This window comes from Scyliorhinus canicula, chromosome 1, assembly GCF_902713615.1.
Source record: "Scyliorhinus canicula chromosome 1, sScyCan1.1, whole genome shotgun sequence".
Classification (NCBI taxonomy): Eukaryota; Metazoa; Chordata; class Chondrichthyes; order Carcharhiniformes; family Scyliorhinidae; genus Scyliorhinus; species Scyliorhinus canicula.
Window position 1 is genome coordinate 217,769,270 of NC_052146.1, and position 23,105 is coordinate 217,792,374.

General features: G+C 48.0%; 1 protein-coding gene across 3 annotated transcripts in view; it reads left to right on the forward strand.

Annotated features, from left to right (window-relative positions):
• LOC119971744 (WD repeat containing planar cell polarity effector) overlaps window positions 1-23,105 on the forward strand; it is a 248,136-nt gene that overhangs the window by 38,466 nt on the left and 186,565 nt on the right. Inside the window, exon 1 of one of the 3 annotated variants that reach the window (XM_038807790.1) lies at window positions 20,222-20,369. The exons of the other annotated variants lie outside the window; for them this stretch is intronic. The gene's annotated coding sequence lies outside the window, so the exon portion shown is untranslated. Of the gene's footprint in view, window positions 1-20,221; window positions 20,370-23,105 lie in introns of those variants that run through there. 3 annotated transcript variants of the gene reach the window in all.

Sequence of the window (23,105 nt, forward strand, 5' to 3'; positions counted from 1 at the left end):
CCAGTCTACCCAGCTAAGCCAGTCTACAGTTCATATCTACAGAAAATATGTGACTAATGTGCCACGTTTGCCAATTTGGAGAAAAAAAAAGTCATTTTTTTCTGGATGGAGACACCAACAAGAGAGGATCAGAACTTTTCCCACCACCCAGGCTCCCCAGGAATTACTCTATTTGGCTGTACATATGACCCTGAATGTGTCCATTTTCAGTGTTTTACAAACTTTTTTCAAACGACCCACATTTACAGAATGGCTGACTCTCGTGACCCACGCCACATTCACAAAAGATTCTCCATGCTTACTTTTAAAAAGCCATACTCATTGTTGGCGCTTCTGTATTATTGAATGTAAATTTGTAAATTGACCTGCTGTTTCACCTTAAACGGCAGCTCCACCCTCACACATTGCTAAAGGGTGTGTTATTTGATTATTTTATTTCTTCACACCTGTTGTTAGCATTTGGAAAATTGCGGGCAAGCACTTGAAAGATTAATAGACTCAATATTGCAGTGTTTTAATAATGTCATCTTCACGCATTCAAAACCTAACACGAACTCGGATAGGAAAGTAAACTGAAAACTTCAACTTCAGAAACAGGAGCACTAACTGTTGAACAAAAAACACGGTCAGATAGAATGTCACTGGACGCCTGCCAGTACTGTTTCCCAGGTAATTATATAACAAACTGAAAACATACTTTAAAAAAAAACAATGCTGGGCACAGCGCAGCTGACCAATATGCAACGTGCAGACACATTCCATTCCATACACGTGCAACATTTTACCGGCTCCTGTCTACATGAGTGTAGTTTAGTCGGCAGCTTAATGCCATCTTTGGTGAACAATTCAAACCCCGATAAAGATAGATGCAAAAGTGCTTGCTGTAGAGGAACTGATTCGGCTGATGGGAGTCTATGTAGCCATACGGCAGAGACGGATGCTTGGGGGCGAGTGCCTGGGAAGAGGGGGTGGATAGCAGAGGGGGATGTGATGGGAAAAAAAGAAGCATCCTTGAAGAACAAGAGCCCCGGTGTGGAGAGACAATTCGGAATTGGAAGGAATGGACATAGGGGCTTGTAGGGCTGGAGGAGGCTGTACGTCCAGTTTAACTGCGAGAATGATAAAAGATGCACGGAGTTTGTTAGTGACACACTGAATTCAAAAAATAATACCACACTGAACTCAAGAAATAATACAGATCCTGACGCTGAACACAATGGCAGGATATGCCACCCAAAGAGAATTTTACAGGTCTCTGACTGCAAGCTGCCCAATTACACTCTGGCGCAGAGAGACAAGGAAGTCCATGGAACCGGCTTCGACATCAGCCTCGCGCAGTCATACACTGTAATGCAGTGAAAATTTACTGAGAAAGAAAATGGTAAACATGGTCAGGCAATATTTGGGGATCCTTTTGGTGACCCATTCTAGACCATCAGCTGACCCATCTGCGGGTCGCGACCCCCACTTTGAAAATCACTGCATTAACAGAAAGGGTTATCACCCCATAAAAAGTGCAGATAGTTTCCAATCAGTGAAATTTGATCTTCCACATAAAAGCCATTATCCAGGGAACATCCCTAATGACGTTTGTTATGCAGTACTGTAGTCTGATGTTGCTGCCTACATTATTTGAAGGTCCCAAAAAATCAATGACTTATTCTTTAATTGGTGGGAGACATGGGCTACCCTTCACACCTATGGTTTAAAGACCCAAGTTAGAAGAGATAAATAACAGATTTTTAAATCGGCAAAACTGATCCACACCTCTGAATAAAAATATCAAGGCCAAATCCAGGATTTCTGGTGCGACTAAGAACGGCAAATTATTTTTATTTGGTTTGGAATTGTGTGATATCATGGGCGAAATTCTCCGCACCCGCGGAAAGTCGCAAAACCGTCGTAAAAATCGGGACCGTTTTACGACGGTCGCGAAGGCTTCATTTCCCGACGGATTCACTTCCTGGAAATGGGCTAGTAGCGCGGCCGCGTCAATTACGTGCGTGATGACGACGGAACACGACGACGACACGAACCCGCCCATGTGACGCCATCCGACGCCGTAAAAAGGCGCGGGCGACCACAGAATCTGTCGGGCAGGATGTCGGAGCCGAGGAGAGCTGCTCCTCGCTTTGTAGATGCAGACGTCGAGGCGCTGCTCGATGCCGTGGAGCAGAGGAGGGGCATCATCCGCCCGCGGAGAGGGCATCGCCAACCTGCCAGCACGGTACGCCAGGCCTGGCGTGACGTGGCTGCTGCCGTCAGTGCTGTGGGGCAGACCCCTCGCTCAGCAGAGCAATGTAGGAAGAAGCTACACGACCTCACCAGGTCTGCCAGGGTAAGTGCCATGAGGGTGCCCCCTAGTCACAACCATCCCTCCCCCTTAACTGCCCGGGTGGGGGGGAGAGGGATTGGGGCAGAGTTATTTGAGGGTGGTTCACAAAGTTGTCACAGACCCAGCGCTCTGGCCCCGAGGAGAGATGCAATCGTCTGATGACAACTTGCCCCCCCCAAACTGTGCCAGTATCTGAACGGACTGCTGATACCTACCGTTTTGTAATGATCTACCTATGTTCCCTCCCCCAACAGGCCAAGGCCGCTCATAACCACCGTGAGCGGCACAAGACTGGAGGGGGTTCGCCCAACATGCACCCCCTCAGCACCTTTGAACAGAGGGCACTGGACCTTGTTGGGGGGTCTGCCACCCGCGATATCGCGCAATGCGAGGTTGGCGGAACTGCAGCAAGTGAGACAACCCTCTCTGACAAACACTCACCCCTCCCCCATCCTCTGTCCCTTCACAAACCCTGCCCACTGGGACACCTCCCCCATCCTCTGTCCCTTCACACACCCTGCCCACTGGGACCGTCCAGCGGCCTGCCGAGCAAATCGAAATAACCCGTCTCATTCTCTTCCCTAGGACGTGATGCCGAACGACCAGGGCCGTCTGCCTCCAGACGGAGACAGGAATCTGCCGCCACCTCACCCGGGGCCTCACAACAGAGGGTGCCCGATCAGCGGGCAGCCCTATCCGCCCCAACCCAATCTGCGGACCAGGACGCACAGAGGGTTCGAAGTCCACCACCACCACCAGAAATGGCCTGGGGCAACCCTCCTGTCGCTGAGCAGCCCCACACCATGGACGAGGCCCTAAACATTGAGAGCGTCGGGCTTGCGGCACTGCTTTCTCCCACCACATCCATCATCCCAGAGACACACACCCCGGCGGGCCTATTTAGTAATGAGTCTCCTGGGGCACAGTCTGGTTGGCACATCACAGCTGAGCAGGTACAGCAGGTGGAGGTCGGAGCAACAGAGGGCCCGGACTCGCGGAGGCCAGACCAGGCCCAGGATGCAGCTGGCTCCCAGACGTTTTCATGAGTTCCTGGAGTTTCTCAACCCACCCGCACAGCCGATGCCTCAGGAAACCCAGGGAAACAATGGAGGGAGGAGGGCAGCCTTCCTGGCTCTGCAGACGCTGTTAGAGGAGTCGAACCGCGTCCAAGAGCAGGGAGTGGTGCCGCTCATGGCAGAGACCCAGTCCGACACCGCACGGGTGGCATCCGCGGTGGAGGCAATGGGTCAGGTTATGCAAGACGTTGGGGTTAATATGCACGCGTCATCCTCGGCCCTGGACAGGGTTGCCCTCTCACAGGCAGCAATGTGCCAGAGCCAAACCGACATTGCCGGCGCCCTGCGGGCCATGGCACAGTCCCAGCAGTCGATAGCACAGTCGCAGCAGTCGGTCGCGGAGACCATCAACCGCCTGACACATGTGCTGGATGGTGTCGTGCACACACAGGTTGAGATCGCACAGTCCCTGGCGGGAATGTCTAACTCCCTGGACTCCGTCTCTGCAAACCTTCAGATCCTGGTGGATACCGTTGCAGGCCTCCAGGACTGGCAGCGCCAGGTGTCGGTGGTGCGACGGGGAACCTCCCCGCTCGCACCTCTGTCCCAAAGTGAGGCCCGGGGGCCACCGGGCTCCCCGAGGGAGGAGGAGGTTTCGGGGCCCGTCCCATTAACTCCATCACGGGACGTCCCGGAATTCTCGGCCTCCCCCCGTCCCATCCCTGGTGCATCGGGTGGGCAGCAGGCAGAGCAGGGTGGCACAATGTCACCCGAGACACTCGCAGAGCAGCCTGGCCCATCAAGGCCGGGTCGCCCCAGGAAACGCATAGCCAAGGAGAAACGAGTCGAGGGGGGCGAGTCGCAGCAATCCTCCTCCACTCCTGCTGTATCATCTGGGGAGTCACTTAGAAGTAGTGGTAGGGCCCGTAAGGCAACTAAGATAGACACTGAGTAAGCTGGCACGGGTGAAGGGCACAGTTTAGTTGTAGGGGCTAGGGCACCTGTAAATAATTGTTAATATTAAACGCACTGTTCCACCTTACTTGTAATACCGTGTGATTGTTCCACAGCCACAGGAATCGTGATGGTGACCGAGTGTCGCTGGGGGTGACGGGTGGTGAAACCTCGCTGCCGGGTGTGCAGTCCATGCCCCTACCCCCCTCCCACAGCTAGCCCACGCGGACACGTGATGGAGTGTCAGTGACGAACTCAGCGGCCACCAAGGTGGATGGTTCAGCTATTGCCATGGGTCAGACTCTCTCTAACGATTCTGAGCTCACAACTCTTCGCAGAGCGGGCTGTCATCATTCCACATGGCACTGATCACACCCGCTGACACAGCCATCAATGTTGTGCCATTCCGTCTGTACCCAGTGATAAGCGTCATGTCGAAGTGGAGCAGTGTACACTGAGGGGGGGGGGGGGGGGGGGTTGTGGTGGTGGCAGTTGTGTGGTGACCCTCTGCATGACTAGCGATGCAGGTGGTGGTTTGGTGTTCATCGGGGACGTCACATACGATGCGTGAACCGTGCTGCCACCAGGGCGTCGCGTGCCCGCCGTCCTTGCCGGGTCCGTCGTGCCGCCTCCTGGACATCACCAGCACCTGGGTCGTGTCTGCGTGCTGCGCCCGCCACTCCGCCAGCGTCCTCCTCCTCCTCCTCCTCCTCCTCTGTGCTGGCACCACTGCCACTAGCTTCTCCCTCCACCTCCTGCAACAGGTCATCTCCCCTCTGCATCGCCATGTTGTGCAGCGCACAGCAGACCACTACAATGCGAGCGACCCTGTCGGCCTGGTACTGCAGGGCCCCTCCGGAGCGGTCCAGGCACCTGAATCTCATCTTCAGGAGGCCAAGGCAGCGCTCCACCACACCCCTGGTTGCTGCATGGGCCCCGTTGTATCGTGTTTCCGCATTGGTCTGAGGCCTCCGTATAGGCGTCATCAGCCAAGACCTCAGCGGATAACCCCTGTCACCTAGCAACCAGCCCCTCAGCCGGGGGGGACGTCCCTCAAACATCGCAGGGATGAACGACTGCGCTAGTATGTAGGAGTCATGCACACTCCCTGGGAACCTTGCACAGACGTTCATGAACCTCATGTGGGGGTCGCATACCACCTGGACATTAATGGAGTATGTCCCCCTCCTGTTTGTGAACACTTCCTTGTCCACAGCAGGCGGGCGCATGGGGACGTGAACACAGTCGATTGACCCCTGAACCCTCGTTATCCCGGCCACACTGGCAAATCCACGGGCTCGTGAGTCTTGACTTGCTTGGTCCTCGGGAAAGGTGATGTAGCGATCGGCGATGGCATAGAGGGCGTCGGTCACATCCCGGATGCACCTGTGCACCGATGACTGGGAGATCCCAGAGACGTCCCCGCTCGGAGACTGGAAGGAGCCGGTAGCATAGAGGTTCAGAGCGACCGTCACCTTGATGGCTACCGGGATCGCGTGTCCTCCCCCCGTTCCACGTGGGGCGAGGTGCGACAGGAGTTCGCAGATATGTATCACCGTCTGCCTACTCAGCCGGAGTCTCCTCCTGCAGGTGATGTCCGGCATTGTTAGGAAAGAGACCCGGACACGGTACACCCTCGGCTTTGGTCGTCGCCTCTGACGCCGTGGCTGCACCCTCACTCTCTCCTCTTCCTCTTCCTCCTCCTCCTCCTCCTCCTCCTCCTCCCCCCCCCCCCCCATGCTGCTCGACGACTGGCAACTCCTCGGCCCTTCCCTCTGCTGCTGCAGCTGGCCCTGCAGCCACTGCGGGTTGTGGGTGTGGATGCTGCTGCATCTCCAAATCCAGTAGAGCGGCCCCAACTACTGCGCAGAACATAGCCGTTCTGTTCCCATGCATCGTACTAACCTACAGAAGGGTGGTGGGAGGCAGAGAAACGGGACATGTTAGACGGACGTTAGTCGACACCTCGGCAGCCGCCAGCCATGGGATACCAGTGTGTCCCGGTGGCCTGGTCGCGCTGCTGACACGCGGTCAGCCTAACCCCTGGTCACTTTCTGCATCCAACGGCCAGTAAACTATGGCCTCCTCACGGGTGCGTCAGTGGCCTGTGGCCGGAAGCCACAGGGGAACCAGCGGCCGTGTCCTCGTCACCGGCACACCATGGCATGCTGGCAGACATTTTGTTACGGGGTTGGACGGCTCACTCTCTACCTAACCCCCCCCCCCTCCGTCGCCCCCCACTGCCTCCCCCGTCTCCCCCACTGCCCCCTCCGTCTCCCCCACTGCCCCCTCCGTCTCCCCCACTGCCTCCCCCGTCTCCCCCACTGCCTCCCCCGTCTCCCCCCCACTGCCCCCGCTCTGGACCCCCTCCCGTTCCCAGGGATGCCTTCCCCGTTGTGGCCAGACTCGAGCGGTGCGCTGAGCGGTGCGCAGAGTGGTGCCCTGACCTCCTCCAAGCAGTCGTCAGCCAGGCCGACTGGTTGACGAATTTAAAAAGCAGGTGTGTTTCACGACGTCCAAACAGGGCGCCATGACGTCGGGACTTCGGCCCATCCGGGCCGGTGAATAGCGGGGGGGGCTATCAGTGGCGATTCTGGTCGTGTCAGGGGCGGGAAGGAGGCGTTTGTCGGGAAACGCGACTCCGACATTTTGCGGGGTTCGGAGAATAGCGGGAGGGCGTCGGAACAGCGTCGCCGTAAAAATTTCCGACGCCCGCTATTCTCCGAACCGTCGTGAGTCCGGAGAATCGCGCCCCATGTTTATTTGCCATCCTTTGTTGCCCTTTCTCCTTAAACTGCTGTTAACTTTGTAGTAATAGTGCTCCCACAATATTGTTGGGCCAGGAATTCCAGGATTTTGATGCAAGTAGGAAGTAATGGTGATGTATTGCCAAGTAAAGGTAGTGTTTTTAAAAATATTTTATGGGATAGTGAGGGAATTCAGTGATGGTAATGCCATTGAATGTCAAGGGACAAGAGTTTGATTCTCTCTTATTGGAGACGGTCATTGCCTGGTGCTTGTGTGGTGCGAAAGTTACTTGCCACTTGTCAGCCCAAGCCTGGATATTGTCCAGGTCTTGCTGCATTTGTGTGTGACTTGGAGGTGATGATCACACATTACCACCACTAAGGTCAAGAGCAGAAAACATGGTAAGGGAAGGAAATGCTGATGAAGTGTATTTGGCAAGTTGTTTTCATGCATCCTGTATAGAGTCAATAACAAGCGTTGTCTAGATCAGGTGGGGTTAGAGAATGTTAGATAATTGGACCATGGCTTGCTTCTGTAATTCTTTCCTATTTTAAAGTGATAAATACTAATATGTTGATTTCAAATTACTACTTGTAGTAAAATTAGGCGGGCATATGACCAATGGTCGAAGAGCTTGGATGGTGAAGTCCATGGTAGGAAGGTATAATTACAGCATGACTAGTTTATATGAAAATTTTACATTGTAAATATAGACATAGGAATTTCTGATAGAAAACGTTACGAAGTGAACCTAGAAACAATATTTACTGTTGTTTGCTCTCTGCCCTTGATGTTCCTCTGCAACTTACAGCTGGAATGGCACCAAGTGAGCAGATACTCATTTCATTGTCTTTTCAACAGCAATCAAGTTAATTTTAAAAATTGAAGCTTTTTTGCAAATCAACATGTGCCTGCAGCTGACATTATTAATCAGCAGAAGAACACCAAATTGTTATGCTGGTACTGGCAAGTTTGAATGAAGTTAACCTGATGCAACAAAGTAGGAACTTGTTTTAATAACAGGCACTGCTTTGTACAATGTTAGTGTTTTAATTTCTTTATAAATTCAACTGTACTAGAAATCCAATTGATTTTTGACTGCCATATGTAGAAATTTGACACTAAAATATTTTCCTTTCAACTCTGTTGCTGAAACTTCATCTTTTTCACCTTGTTCTTGCATTTCCTTTTTGGCCCTCAAGGCCCTTTCTATCATTCGATATGAACTTTTCAACTTTTCACACCCACCCTGACCTTTGTTATGCAGGGCCTGTATCCTATTAAGCTTTAACTTTTCCCATCCACCTTGTTTTGACTGTTTTTGCAGAGTATTGCATTTGCCTGGAGTATCAGTTGTACATTGAGTGTTGGACTTCACTAATGTTGTCAGTGATTGACATACTGTACACATGATGCTTGCCATTTTTGTGAATAATGTTCACTTAAATTCATTCATCTTGATGTTCATAATCCTGCCCTTTTTTCTGCTTGTCAGCAGTTGTCTTTCAAACAGTGTATCCATAACAACTTTAGAAGTCCTTATTAAATGTAGATCTTTCACTACAAATGCAGCCTTTCTCCTGGGGTTAATTTTTGTGTCATATTGAACATCTCACTATTCTTTTTTACAATATTACTCGCTGCTTTCATGTCATATCGGTATTTTAATTAACATGCCCAATTTTTTAAAAAATAAAAAAATTCTTTCCGAGCAAATGAAGCTATTTACGATAATTCCATCATTGTTTCTGCTGAAAAAGGGAATCGTCAAATAATTTGAATTACGTAATTCCATTTTATGTGTGTATATAAGAATTTATAACTAATATAACAACTAAGGACAGAATATCTGACTTTAATTTGGGGACTAATCTGAAGACAACACTTGATCTTGAATGCTTGTGTGAGACACCAGGAGATTAACCGTAGCTAATAATACATTGTTTCTTAAATTATGGTAAAAGCTATTACTTTTACTGAATAACAAACTAAATTAATAAGTTGTTTACTTGTGGCTAATCTCAGTTGATGGAATATTACAAATGTTGATGAATTTGCCTCTTCCTGCAGCCCACAGAAATCTGGATTTTTGTCCAAATAGCTGCCAGTTTGAATTGTTCAGCCAATATTAATTTTAATTTCCAAATGAAAGGTTATATCACTCTAGAATCCATATTGTTGCTGTGTTTCAAGTGCCGTATGTTCAAGCGGTTCAAGAAGGCAGCTCACACCACCACCTTCTCGAGGGCATTTAGGATTGGGCAATAAATACTGGCCCAACCAGTGAAACCAACATCTCATGAACACATTTTTAAAAAAATGTGAAATAGGGTGGGTCGAGGAGGGAATCAGTGGCTGAAATCAGTGAGTTTGTTTCTATAGCTGCAGGTACAGTTTCATTTAACTTGAGAGCTCTACCTGTGACAGTTAAAGTTATAGTTGCCTTGAAGTTCTTTGCCAAAGGGTCTTTCCAACGTCCTGGAGGAGATTAGCATTTTGCAGAACACAATGTCAGTGTACATATGAAGTAATTAAAGGTTACACCACAAAAGCTTCACACTTCATTCAATTTATCAAATAAGGTAATGAAACAAGACATTTTACACATTTACAGAGTGCCTTCAAATGTAGACATCTTCAAGTGATAAAATAATTAAGACGGGTGAGAAAAGATCAAACCTATCAATAATCACTTTATTCATTATACATTGCAATTTCAATTAATGGTGTTCCTTCACAAGCTCCAAGTTGACTTCCTCACTAAGATGCAATTCCTTCTTTCTTCCCATATACCAAGTATGTAATTTGACCCACACTTAAACACTCCCAGCTCTCTTCCAATTTATTTTGCACTCCTATCATCACTCCGTCTCACCCTTCACATAAACTATGTTCCATTTAACCTCACTGTCTCTCATTACTATTTTGCTCTCAAAATCTTTTAATTGAAATGTTATCTCAGACCATTTCTTTGACTTTGTGTGGTGAATTATAATCCTAGTAATTCACACTGTGTTATATTATATGTGTTGTGTCTTTGTAAGCTCGGTGTACGAGCAGTTGCGCGGCTCTGCCCCTAGGAGGAGATGAGGAGTTTATACTGGGCTCCACTCTTGGCTCCGCCCATGGCTCCTCCCACGGCCCCGCCCACTAACCGGAAGTATAAAGATCTGCAATTGTGAGCCTGCTGCCAGTTCATCTCGTCGCAGGCAGGCTCAGTTGTAAGACTATTAAAAACCACTGTTCACTTCCAATCACGTGTCTTGTGAATTGATAGTCTCATCAATTTAATAGTCTTAGGAAACTTGAAGAAAACGGCTATGGAATCAGCCCTCAAACCTGATCGACTAGAACTTGACCCGCAGGCTGCAGAGGCTAAATAAATCTTTCAACACTGGCTCAGATGTTTCAAGGCCTACCTGGCTGAATAAAGCACATCAGAAACTACAGAGGAGCAGAAACTCAGCCTACTGCATGCAAGGGTGAGCCACCGTATCTCTACTCAACTTAACAGTACTACCTCGTATACGGCGGCCCTGGCCATGCTAGATCGAATGTACGTGAGGCCAATCAACGAGGTCTACGCGCGCCACATTTTTACGACCCGCCGCCAGCGCCCCGTGGAGTCGTTGGATGAATTCCTGCGCGATTTTAAAGCCTTAGCTCGGGACTGTAATTATCAAGCTGTATCAGCCGAACCGCATATGGAGCTCGCTTTCCGAGATGTGTACGTGGCAGGGCTCAGGTCAAACTATGTGCGCCAGCGGTTACTTGAAAAAGGGGCCCAGAACTTGGAGGACACTGTAGAATTGGCTACCACCATGGAGGTCTCGTTCCGCAGCCTCACTTCGTTCCCCGCGGACCAAGCGACCCCATCCTGGGCCCCCGACCAGCGACTGCCCCAGGCCTGCGCTGCGCGGCCACCCACCCATTACGCAGCCCCAGTGTGCCATTTCTGTGGGTAGCCCCACAACTCGTTTCCAAAACTCACAGGCCCGCAGGCCCCGAAATGCTGCGGCCTGTACTCCGACTCCGTCCCCACCCGACACGTGCGACTCATGGGGGCCGCCATCTTGGCAACCCCCCTCCACGTGGCCGGCCACGTGCGACTCATGGGGACCGCCATCTTGGGCGCCATCTTCGTCGCCGCCCGCCACGTGTGATCCACGGGGGCGGCCATCTTGGGATCCATCCTCTTCAAACTCTGAAACTCACCTTGAAGACTACGACCTCAGTGGGCAGTCATCACGGGCCCACTCCAGCACAGCTGATGGAGCCGCCGACTACCCGCAACTCAGCGCGATCATGTTGGACCAGTCGCGTCCGAAACACCTCCACAACTCTATGATGACCGTTAAAATCAACGGGTACAGGACACCATGCCTCTTTGACTCCGGGAGCACCGAGAGCTTTGTACACCCAGATCTGGTAAGACGCTGTTCGCTCCCTATCTTCCCTGCACGGCAAACTATCTCCCTCGCTTCGGGCTCACACTCTGTTCACCTCCAAGGGCGCACCGTCGCGACCCTAACGATTCAGGGCGCTAGCTACTCGAACTTCCAGCTGTACGTTCTCCCCGAACTCTGCGCCCCACTCTTACTGGGACTCAACTTCCAGTGCAACCTCAAAAGCCTAACCCTCGGCTTCAGCGGGCCCCTGCCCCCACTCATTATCTGCAGTCTAGCGACTCTAAAAATCGACCCCCCTCCACTCTTTGCCAATCTCACTCCGGACTGCAAACCCGTAGCCACTCGCAGCAGGTGATACAGCCTGTAGGACAGGGTGTTTATCAGAACCGAGGTCCATAGGCTTCTACGTGAGGGGATCATAGAGGCCAGTAATAGCCCCTGGAGAGCTCGGGTGGTGGTCGTCAAGACCGGGGAAAAATTCCGAATGGTAGTGGACTATAGCCAGACCATTAATCGGTTCACGCTCCTCGATGCGTACCCCCTCCCCAGGATTGCAGACATGGTGAATCAGATCGGCCATTATCGCATCTTCTCCACGGTGTATCTGAAGTCTGCATACCATCAGCTCCCAATCCGCCTGGAGGACTGCCACTACACGGCGTTCGAGGCCGACGGCCGCCTCTTCTACTTCCTCCGGGTTCCCTTTGGCGTCACGAATGGGGTCCCGAATGGTGGACCAGTAGGGGATGCGGGCCCTGTTTCCGTACTTGGACAACGTCACCATCTGCGGCCATGATCAGCAGGACCACGACGCTAACCTCAATCGATTTCTTCAGACTGCCCAGAAACTCAACCTCAGGGCAGCACGGTGGCCTAGTGGTTAGCACAACCGCCTCACGGCGCTGAGGTCCCAGGTTCGATCCCGGCTCTGGGTCACTGTCCGTGTGGAGTTTGCACATTCTCCCCGTGTCTGCGTGGGTTTCGCCCCCACAACCCAAAAATGTGCAGAGTAGGTGGATTGGCCATGCTAAATTGCCCCTTAATAGAAAAAATAATTGGGTAATCTAAATTTATAAAAAAAAAAGAAACTCAACCTCGCGTATAACACGGAGAAATGCGTTTTCCGCACGACCACGCTAGCCATCCTCAGCTATGTCGTGGAAAACGGAGTCCTGGGCCCCGACCCGGACCGTACGCTTACAACTCCCTCTCCCTCATTGTCCCAGGGCTCTCAAAAGGTGCCTGGGATTTTTCTCGTATTATGCCCAGTGAGTCCCTCAGTATGCGGACAAAGCCCGCCCACTATTTAAGGCTACACTCTTTCCTCTATCAGCTGAGGCTCGCCAGGCCTTCACCTGCATCAAGGAGGACATCGCCAAAGCGGCCTTGCGGGCGGTGGATGAATCTGTCCCTTTTCAGCTAGAGAGCGATGCCTCAGAGGTCGCTCTCGCAGCCACACTAAATCAGGCAGGGAGACCAGTCGCCTTTTTCTCCCGAACCTCCTCTGCTTCGGAACTTCGACACTCCTCAGTCGAAAAGGAAGCACAAGCCATCGTGGAAGCTATACGTCACTGGAGGCACTACCTCGCAGGTAGGAGGTTCACCCTCGACACCGACCAAAGATCAGTAGCCTTTATGTTTGACAACTCACAAAGGGGCAAAATTAAAAACGATAAGATCCTACGGTGGAGGATCGAACTCTCCTCCACCTACAAGTACGATATTATGTACCAACCGGGGAAGCTCAATGAGCCCCCAGATGCCCTGTCCCATGGCTCTTGCACCAGCGCGCAAGACGACCGCCTGAAAGCTATCCACAATGACCTCTGCCACCCGGCTCGCGCACTACATCAAAGCCCGAAATCTGCCTTTCTCCACCGAGGAGGTAAAAGCCATCACTAGGGATTGCCCGATCTGTGCGGAGTGCAAACCGCACTTCTATAGACCAGACAGGGCCCACCTGGTAAAGGCCTCCCGGCCCTTTGAACGCCTGAGCATCGATTTCGAAGGGCCACTCCCCTCGACCAATCGGAATGTGTACTTCCTAAATGTTATCGAAGAGTTCTCCTGCTTCCCATTTGCTATCCCGTGCCCCGATATGACCTCCCACACAGTCATCAGAGCCCTACATAGCATCTTCACACTGTTTGGTTTCCCCAGCTACGTACACAGCGACAGGGGTTCGTCCTTTATGAGCGACGAGCTGCATCAGTACCTGCTCGACAAGGGCATCGCCTCGAGCAGGACTACCAGCTACAACCCCAGGGGGAACGGGCAGGTGGAGAGGGAGAACGCGACGGTCTGGAAGACAGTCCTACTGACCCTCCGGTCCAGGAAGCTCCCGACCTCCCATTGGCAGGAGGTCCTCCCCAACGCGCTCCATGCTATTAGGTCCCTCCTATGTACTGCCAACAACCAGACCCCTCACGAGCGGCTATTTGTTTTTTCCAGGGGCACTACCACGGGGGTTTCGCTCCTAGCATGGTTGAAGACACCAGGCCCGGTTCTCCTCCGGAAGCACGTCCGGGCACACAAAACTGACCCACTCATTGAGAGAGTGCTCCTACTCCACTCGAATACCCTGATGGCTGCCAGGACACTGTTTCCCTCCGGGACCTGGCGCCTGCAGGATCCAACTCCAACACTACTACCGCCGAGGTACCCCTCACACTACACCCCACCCAACCCCCCCTGCGTCCCCACGCCTACAGGTTCACTGCCCGTGCTCTGCGCCTATGGTTTTCTGGCGCGCCTCGTCACCAGTCGGGTACGAAGCTTGGACCGAATCACCCCCGGAGGCCGCTATCGTACCCTCACCGGACGCCACCACCCAGCCACCAGAAGAGGCTGCAACCCCGGTGCTCCGCCGATCACAGAGGACGACTCGGCCGCCGGACCGGCTCAATTTGTAGACCCATCACCCCCGCTGGACTTGATTTTTTTACAGGGGGTGAATGTGGTGAATCATAATCCTAGTAATTCAAACTGTGTTATATTATATGTGTTGTGTCTTTGTAAGCTTGGTATACGAGCAGTTGCGCGGCTCTGTCCCTAGGGGGAGATGAGGAGTTTGTACTGGGCTCCACCCATGGCTCCTCCCACTAAGCAGAAGTATAAAGATCTGCAGTTGTGAGCCTGCTGCCAGTTCATCTTGTTGCAGGCAGGCTCAGTTGTAAGACTATTAAAACCACTGTTCACTTCCAGTCACGTGTCTTGTGAATTGATGGTCTCATCACTTTGTTACTGCCAATATAGCCTTAACTCCATCTGCACCCACTTCCCCATTTCTTCCTATCCACCCGCTGCTTTAAACCCACCATCCCCGCCTCACCGCCCCTCTCCCGAATCTGCCCAAGCCCTCCCTGCCCAAGACCTGGGACTTAATTTGTTTCCAGGGATCATGGGCCACCTCCTACTTCCTTGTTAAAGTCCTGCCAACGTCCACTAATGCACTCTTCATGCTGCAGTGACTGATGGATCTGCCAAGCAATCAAATTTTCTGGCAGTACCCATGGGCAAGACTTTCTTCCCAGTGAGAGGTGGAAGTCCCACTCTGCCCCTGTTTAGCCCACCCGGGTGCATGCATTCTGCCCTACATTTTCTAAGCTCCTTCTCATATATTTTTCTTTCATACCACCTCTAGTCTTTTCTTTGAACCGCTGCAGTCCATGTGGTGTAGGTACACCTCCTGTGCTATGAGGAAGAGAGCTCCAGGATTTTCACCTAGTGACAGGAAAGGAATGGTGATGTATTTACAAGTCCAAGGCATGTTAGGTGGGGTTACAGGAATTGGGCGGGGGGAGTGAGCCTTGATAGGGCGCTCTTTCGGAAGGTTGGTGCAGACTCGATTGGCCAAATGGCTTTCTTCTGCGCTATAGGAATTCTATAGTTCTAAGTCAGGATGGTGTGTGGCTTCAATGGGAACTTTCAAGTGATGATGCTTCCATTTGTCTGCTGTCTTTGTAGTTTTGTGTTTAATTTAATCTTGGGCAATGGAATTGATGAATGTTCCCTTTATTTTTCTGCTTGAGCCATGGTCCTTGCTGATGTTGCTGTTTCAAGATTTTAGGAAAAATGCAACTGTAATTAAGTGATGACTATCCTTCCAAATTGTTATCATCACAAATTCTCTTCCTTCCCTATTGAAAAGTACATGTCTTTGTTCTGCCATTGTATTGTGGCTGATTGGGATCTCAGTGGAATGGGACTCCAATCTCCCACTCTGTATTGCACGCTGCTGCAATATAGTGTGTCTCCTTTTCTGCATCTTTTATTTACTTCTCTCTGTCCTAAGGCTACCCATTATAGCTGAGAGGAATCCACTGCTAGGTATTCGCTAATACTCTATTTACCCATTAGGAATCTGGTTAATACCTTCATTAAACCAGATGAAGGGTGTTTTGTCAGCTTGTTAAACATCCATACATTAACCGCAATAATATAAATTTCTATCCAAATGTGATTTTTTTTTTTGCTGTTGCTCCAAATGATTTGATTCATAGCTTTCCATCACTTAAAACCGAACTCTAAATGGTTAATAGTTAGGAAAGGTACAGAACTGATAGACAGTCACGGTAGCTTTTATTCTGGCCTTGGCCCTGATTGACTGCTGACACTTGAGAGTGGAGGAAACAGGAATATCTTGTCCAATTCCTGTAATTAAGCAGTTTTTTGCTGATGATGTATTTTTCTTTAAGGCACTCGTTCAATTTTACCTTGATGCCTCTCTCCTAGTAATCCGTTTCAGTAACCAACCGACCCCTCAATGCTATAAAAGCGAAATGGTCCGGATGCTGGATATCTGACCCCCCCTGAAAGCATGTGTGGAGAGAAAACACAGTTAATTTTGAAGTATTTCATTCGAATTTTACGCATTTTAACATTTAACAAAGCAAAACAGAAACATTACACTCCCAAATACAATAAACTCTGAATATGGCCCCCAGGGGACTCGGCTCCAAATCCACATGCAGGATCGCCAACATGATGCTGAAAAACGACCCCCAAAATGTCTCCAATTTCAGGCAGGACCAGACATGTGCACATGATTAGCCGGGCCCCTCCCACAGGGTTCACAAGTATCCTCTACCCCCACCCCTGAAGAAGACACCACAAAATACTCACTTTTCTGCAAATTCAACTTGTATCCCGAAAGCGCCGCAAATCTCTTAAGCAGACCCATTATGTCCCCCATCGATGAGGTCGGGTCTGAAATATATAACAGCAGATCATCCACATACAGAGACACCCAATGCTCCACCCCACCCTCAATGGGCTGCACAGCATCACATTGGTTAGCACTGTTGCTTCACAGCACCAGGGACCCGGGTTCAATTCCCAGCTTGGGTCACTATCTGTGCGGAGTCTGCAAGTTCTCCCTGTGTCTGCGTGGGTTTCCTCCGGGTGCTCCGGTTCCTCCCACAAGTTCCGAAAGATGTGCTTGTTAGGTGAATTGGACATTCTGAATTCTCCCTCCAGTTTACCCGAACAGGCGTCAGAGTGTGGCGACTCGGGGATTTTCACAGTAACTTCATTGCAGTGTTAATGTAAGCCTACTTGTGACACTAATAAAGATTATTACTATCCCCTTCCATAAATCCAAGCACCTCCGCGCAATGCCAAGGCTCTATTGGCATCGCAAATAGAAGGGGCATCCCTGCCTAGTTCCCCAATGCAGCGGAAAGTACCCTGAATTTGTGTCATTCGTTGGCACACACCGTCGGATCCTTATACAACAATTTCACCCATGCCACAAACTTAGGCCCAACCCCAAACTTCAGCAACACTGCAAACAGATTGCTTCACACAGATTGCTCCACTTCTCCATATACAATGCTGCCACCATGTCCAACTCCCTTCAGCCAGAGAAAGCACCACATTTGGTAGTTGCTGTACATTCGACGACAACTACCTACCGTTAACAAACACCGTCTGATCCTCCCCTATCATAAAGCACTCCTCCAACCTCAATGCCAACACTTTCGACAGTATCCTGGGATCCATATTCAACAGAGATATGGGCCTATATGACCCACCCTCCCCCTGATCCTTATCCTTTTTAAGCAATAGCGAAATGGATGCCTGACCCATCATTTTCGGCAAGGCCCCCTAACCATTGCATTCTCAAACATTTCCACCAACAACAATGCTAACTTATGGAATCATAGAATTTATAGTGCAGAAGAAGGCAATTTGGCCTATCATGTCTGCACCGGCCCTTGAAAAGAGCACCCTACTTAAGCCCACACCTCAACCCTATCCCCATAATCCAGTAACCCCACCTAACCTTTTTAAAAAAAATTAACACCAAGGTCAATTTAGCATGGCCAATTGTCCTAAGCTGCACATCTTTGGACTGTGGGAGGAAACCGGAGCACCTGGAGGAAACGCACGCAGACATGGGGAGAAAGTACAAACTCTACACAGACAGTCATCCGAGGGTGGAATTGAACCCGGGTCCCTGAAGCTGTGAGGCAGCAGTACTAACCTCTGTGCCGTCCCTTAAACCTTTTATAAAATTCCACAGGAAAACGATCTGGCCCCAGTGCCTTACCCGCCTGCATCTTCCCTATCCCTATCTGCATTTCTTCCACCTCCACTGGGTAGAGAAAAACAGAGTTAATGTTTCGAGTCCAGTGTGACCCTTTTTTGGAACTGGATGCTCACTTATACCCTGCCTGAAATGATTTCATCTTGGCTTAAACTAATCTCCCATTGCTCAGTTATCTTTTGACAATAAAAGTAGCCTGAATTAATCTACATTTCTGAGCTTTATTATTTTAAATGCCTCAATCATAGCCTATAATTTTTACAATGAGAAGACTTCCAGATCATTGAGTTTGTCTCCATATGCGTTATTCACCACCCCCCCTTTACCACTTTCTTCTAGCTCTCCCAACTCCGTTACATCCTTTTTGTAGTCTGGGTTCCAAATCTACTCACTAGTGCTCTAGGTAGGACCAGTTCAATGCTATGTATAATAGTAGGATTGCTTCCTTTAATCTGCTTTCACCTTTTTTTTACCCAACCCAACATCTCAATCTCTTTGATGACAGCCACCAGACATTGGCTTGATATGTGAAACCATATTGCTCAAATTGCCTTGCATCCATTTAAAATGAGCGCACAAGTCTAACTCAGGCCAAACAGAAAGTCGAGGTGGTGTAGTATGGTGTTTGCTGGTCTGAAGTCATTCCTGAGCTTAGTATCCAGCCGTGGGCAGTTCTGGACCCCACTTGTCAGTTTCAAGCCACTCCATTGAGCTTGTTATAAATGTTCATTGAAATAATATTTAAATATAGTTTCATACCAAATGACTTTTCATTGCTAAAAGTGATATGCATATGGCTATTTCATTAAGGTCAGTTTAGTCTCTGAGATGTGCTAGAATTGCAAAGAAATCTCCGTCAGTAGGATAAAGATTTTTGTTTAAACTTCTGTTAAGAGATTTTGTTGTTTTTTTAAATTCTGGATTGGGAGAACACTTGTATGCAGGGTTTAATTTATTATAAGCTGTAAGCAAGTTAGCACATGAATTTAAATGCCAAGAAAGATAATAAGCATACTGCAGTAATAAGTTGGGTGTGGGGTTTCTTGCATGTGGTTGACAGCTTGTCAAAAAATCTGATGGGGATTCATTCTCTCTCAGGAGAACAGAGGTTGTTTCAGGTGTACAATAAACTAATTGCATTTCCCCTGAATGGATAATTGTCAGACTTCAGGACTCCTATCCAAATTTTCAGGAGTCTGATAACATTTACAGTAGTTCATAAAAGTGTCTTGGGGTGATCGTGTCTAAATTACTGTAATGCAGCCAAATTCTTCTGCAGTTTGCATCATGCCTTTTATTTTTTTAAGTTTATATATTTTCCTTTTCATTATACACATATATATTCCTATTATTCTTGGTATTTTCATCATCTTTATTCAGTGCCAAATGAATGCAATTCTGTTCTTTTACTAATCCTATCATCTAACTTCTTATTTCCTGTCTTAATCCAAATTCCATAATTGTCACTATATTTTATTTGTGGTATTGCAGAGTCAGCAAGATTTGCTTGATTTCTTTCTATTGTTATCAATAAACGTTGCCAAAATTATAGATTTAGGGTGGATGACTGAGTGAGCCAGTACCTGGTTTGATGTAATGAAAGTTAAGGTAAGTTTAACAGTTAATTATTCTTGGTAGTGTTAGAAAAATGATTCAGCTATTGTTGGTGCAGCTGAAGAGATACATGTTAGGTGTTTATGTTTCTATTCTATTATCTGCACATACGTTGCCTAGATAACACCAAGTGAAAAAATAAATGGAAGTGATGGTTCTACCTAGAAAAGCTCTGGAAATAATGAATTTTCTCATTAATCCAACAATGTACTCCTTTTAATACTTTACCTAATTCTAACTCTTGAGCTCCAAGAAGAAGAGAAGTCTGCCAAACTGAGATGATTTTATTTGTATTCATTGTTCATACAGAAAGGTTAGAATAGAAAAATATCTCAAAGATTTATAACTTTCAAACAAAATTCTTGTAAAATAACCATAAGCACGGAAATATTGATCTGAATGTCAAGAATTTGATGTCCATATTGATGAGTGGTGTGATCTTTTTTGTTAAATGTCACACATGTACACATCGTTATAGGATTTTATACTGAGACAGACAAATTGACTAGTTTATAACTTTCCTCTTACAAAAATACTGCAATGATTTTAGAGAATAAAAGTGACATGATGTTCCTTTCTCTCCTCGAGGAAAATTGTTATAATTTTGAATAGCTGTGCTGCTGCTCCTCCAGGATATTTTTCCTCAGCTGGAGAAATGTTTACTTGGTCCCAAAACCTGTCAGCCGTTATTGTGCAGGCCGTGTGACAGCCAAGGATCTGTCCCTGGATTGTGCGGACAACAGGTAGAACTTGACGCCTGGCACATCAGCCATTCTTCATGTCAGCTGATCGCAAATATAGTCTGAGGCAATAATGGCATATATTATATATATTATAGTTCTAGCTGAAGTATCACCTGTTCTTTAAGCAAGGAGGGCGAGAATGGTCTGGATAGGTGTTCAAAAGAGTGGATTATTGCAACATAATCTGTTATGTTTCCACTTTTCAATTACTTCCCCATTTCATAAAAACAGCAAAAGTCATTCCAATCAAATCCTGATAACATCATCCTTGTCAGTCATTATTAAACTTGAAAGTCATTGATAGTATCAGGAGAAAAGAGATTTAAGCAGGAATTAAGAGTTCTGAAAAGTTAATTTTAACAGGATATGAGGATAACTGACCTGATCTTCTTAAGTGTTCTAAAAGGCTATCATCCCAGATCCTTGTTTGCTGATTTAAAAAAAAAATAACTTGACATCAAAGTCTTTCTGCCTGGCAGAGGATGTCAAATTAGGACCATAGCACGACAGCTTTCCAATCTGTTATTGTGTGGCAAATCCAGGTGATTTTATACTCCGTTCCAAAGTTTTTGACCCAAGTCAAAAGTTGGAAAACATATTTGCTTTACTTTCTGATTTATGTAGATTTTATGTACCTTTTCACTGTCATATTCTCAAAAAGCATGTACCAATTTAAAATGCATTAGTTGAAATTTACAGCGTAGAACATTTGAGGATTGAATCAATACTATCTAGCTTACAGTGAAGAATTGTAAAAACCAATGTAATTTTATGTTTATGACACTGTAATTTCTTTTAATGACTAAGTCTAGTTCTGGATTAGTTCCAATAAATGCAAACTATTTCTGTGGAGGTGACGCTTTTGTTAAAATGGTCGCTAACCCGTTTATTTTAAATTGATTCATCAGTACAATAAAAAGCACTCCCAGGAATTCTAACAAATGTTTTAACCAGACGATATTAAGTAGGTAGGCATAAAAGCTCCCATGGCACTATTTACAAAAGAGCAGAGTTTTACTGGCTGACATTTATCATATCAAATTACATGGAATATGCAGCACAGAAACGGGCGATTCAGCCCCACTGGTCCATGCTGGTGTTTTTGCTTCATAACAGCACAACTAACTGGCTGGAAGATTGAAAACAGAACATATCTGCTACTACGTTGTAGAACCGTGTTTTTCAAATTTTTATTTCTGGGACCCACGTGTGTCAACCGTCTGATCTTCGGGTCACATCCCAGCTGACCTTCGTGACCCATGTCGGCCTATCTTCGCGACACACACTACGTGTGCAAAAGCTAGTGGTAATCTGGAGGTTGGGAGAACTTTAGGGGTCAGCAAAAAGCTAATAAAAATAGAATCAAAAAGGCTAAGATGAACTACGAAAGGAAACGAGCAGAAAACATAAACACTGATATCAAGTGCTTCTATAAATATATAAAGAGGAAGAAAATAGCTAAAGTAAATGTTGGCCCTTTAAAGGACGATACTGGTGAGGTAATAATGGGGCACCAAGAGATGTTGGATGCACTGAACCAATATTTTGTCTCTGTCTTCATAAATAAAGAATAATAAAAATGTCCTAAGAACTGCAGTTAATACAGAGGAACCTAGGAACTAACCATCACTAGGGAGAAGATATGGAATAAACTAATGGAACTAAAGGCAGTTGAGTCTCTGGAATTTGATGGCCTGCGCCCATTGGTATCAAAGGAGGTGGCAGCAGAGTAAGTGGATGGCATTGGTTATGATATTTCAAAATTCCCTGGATTCTGGAAAGGCCTTGGTGGGTTGGAAATATGCTAATGTAAGCCCCTTATTCAAAATGGGAGAGGGGCAAAAAGTAGGAAACTACAGACCGGTTAGCTTGAACTGTGGTGGGGAAGTTGCTGGAATCAATCATTATCATAGATATCATAGAATTTACAGTGCAGAAGGAGGCCATTCGGCCCATCGAGTCTGCACTGGCTCTTGGAAAGAGCACCCTACCCAAGGTCAACACCTCCCCCTATCCCAATAACCCAGTAACCCCACCCAACACTAAGGGCAATTTATCATGGCCAATCCACCTAACCTGCACATCTTTGGACTGTGGGAGGAAACCGGAGCACCCGGAGGAAACCCAAGCACACACTGGGAGGATGTGCAGACTCTGCACAGACAGTGACTCAAGCCGGAATCGAACCTGGGACCCTGGAGCTGTGAAGCCATTGTGCTATCCACAATGCTACCGTGCTGCCTAAGGAGGAGATGACTGAACATTTGGAAATCAAAGCTCAATCCACCATTGTCAGCATGATTTTATGAAGAATAAGTCATGCTTGACAAACTTGCTTGAGTTCTTTGAGGATGTAACCAGCAAGGTAGAAATGGAGAACCTGTGGATATGGTATATCTAGACTTCCAAAAAGCGTTTGACAAGGTATCGCATAAAAGATTGATCCAGAAGGTGAGATTGCAGGGGGTTGGGGGTAGAATACTAAATTGGATTGAGGATTGGCTGACTGACAGAAAGCAGAGGGTCGGGTCCTTCTCTGGCTGGCGAACTGTAACTAGCAGGGGTGCCGCAGGGTTCAGTCCTCAGAGCTCAACTGTTTACAATCTATATAAATGATCTGCAAGAGGAACAGAGTGTAACATAGCAAAATTTGCAGTTGATACTAAAATAGGTGGGAAAGCAGGGAGTGAAGAGGAGATACAGAGTTTACAGACGGATATAGATAGGCTAGGAGCT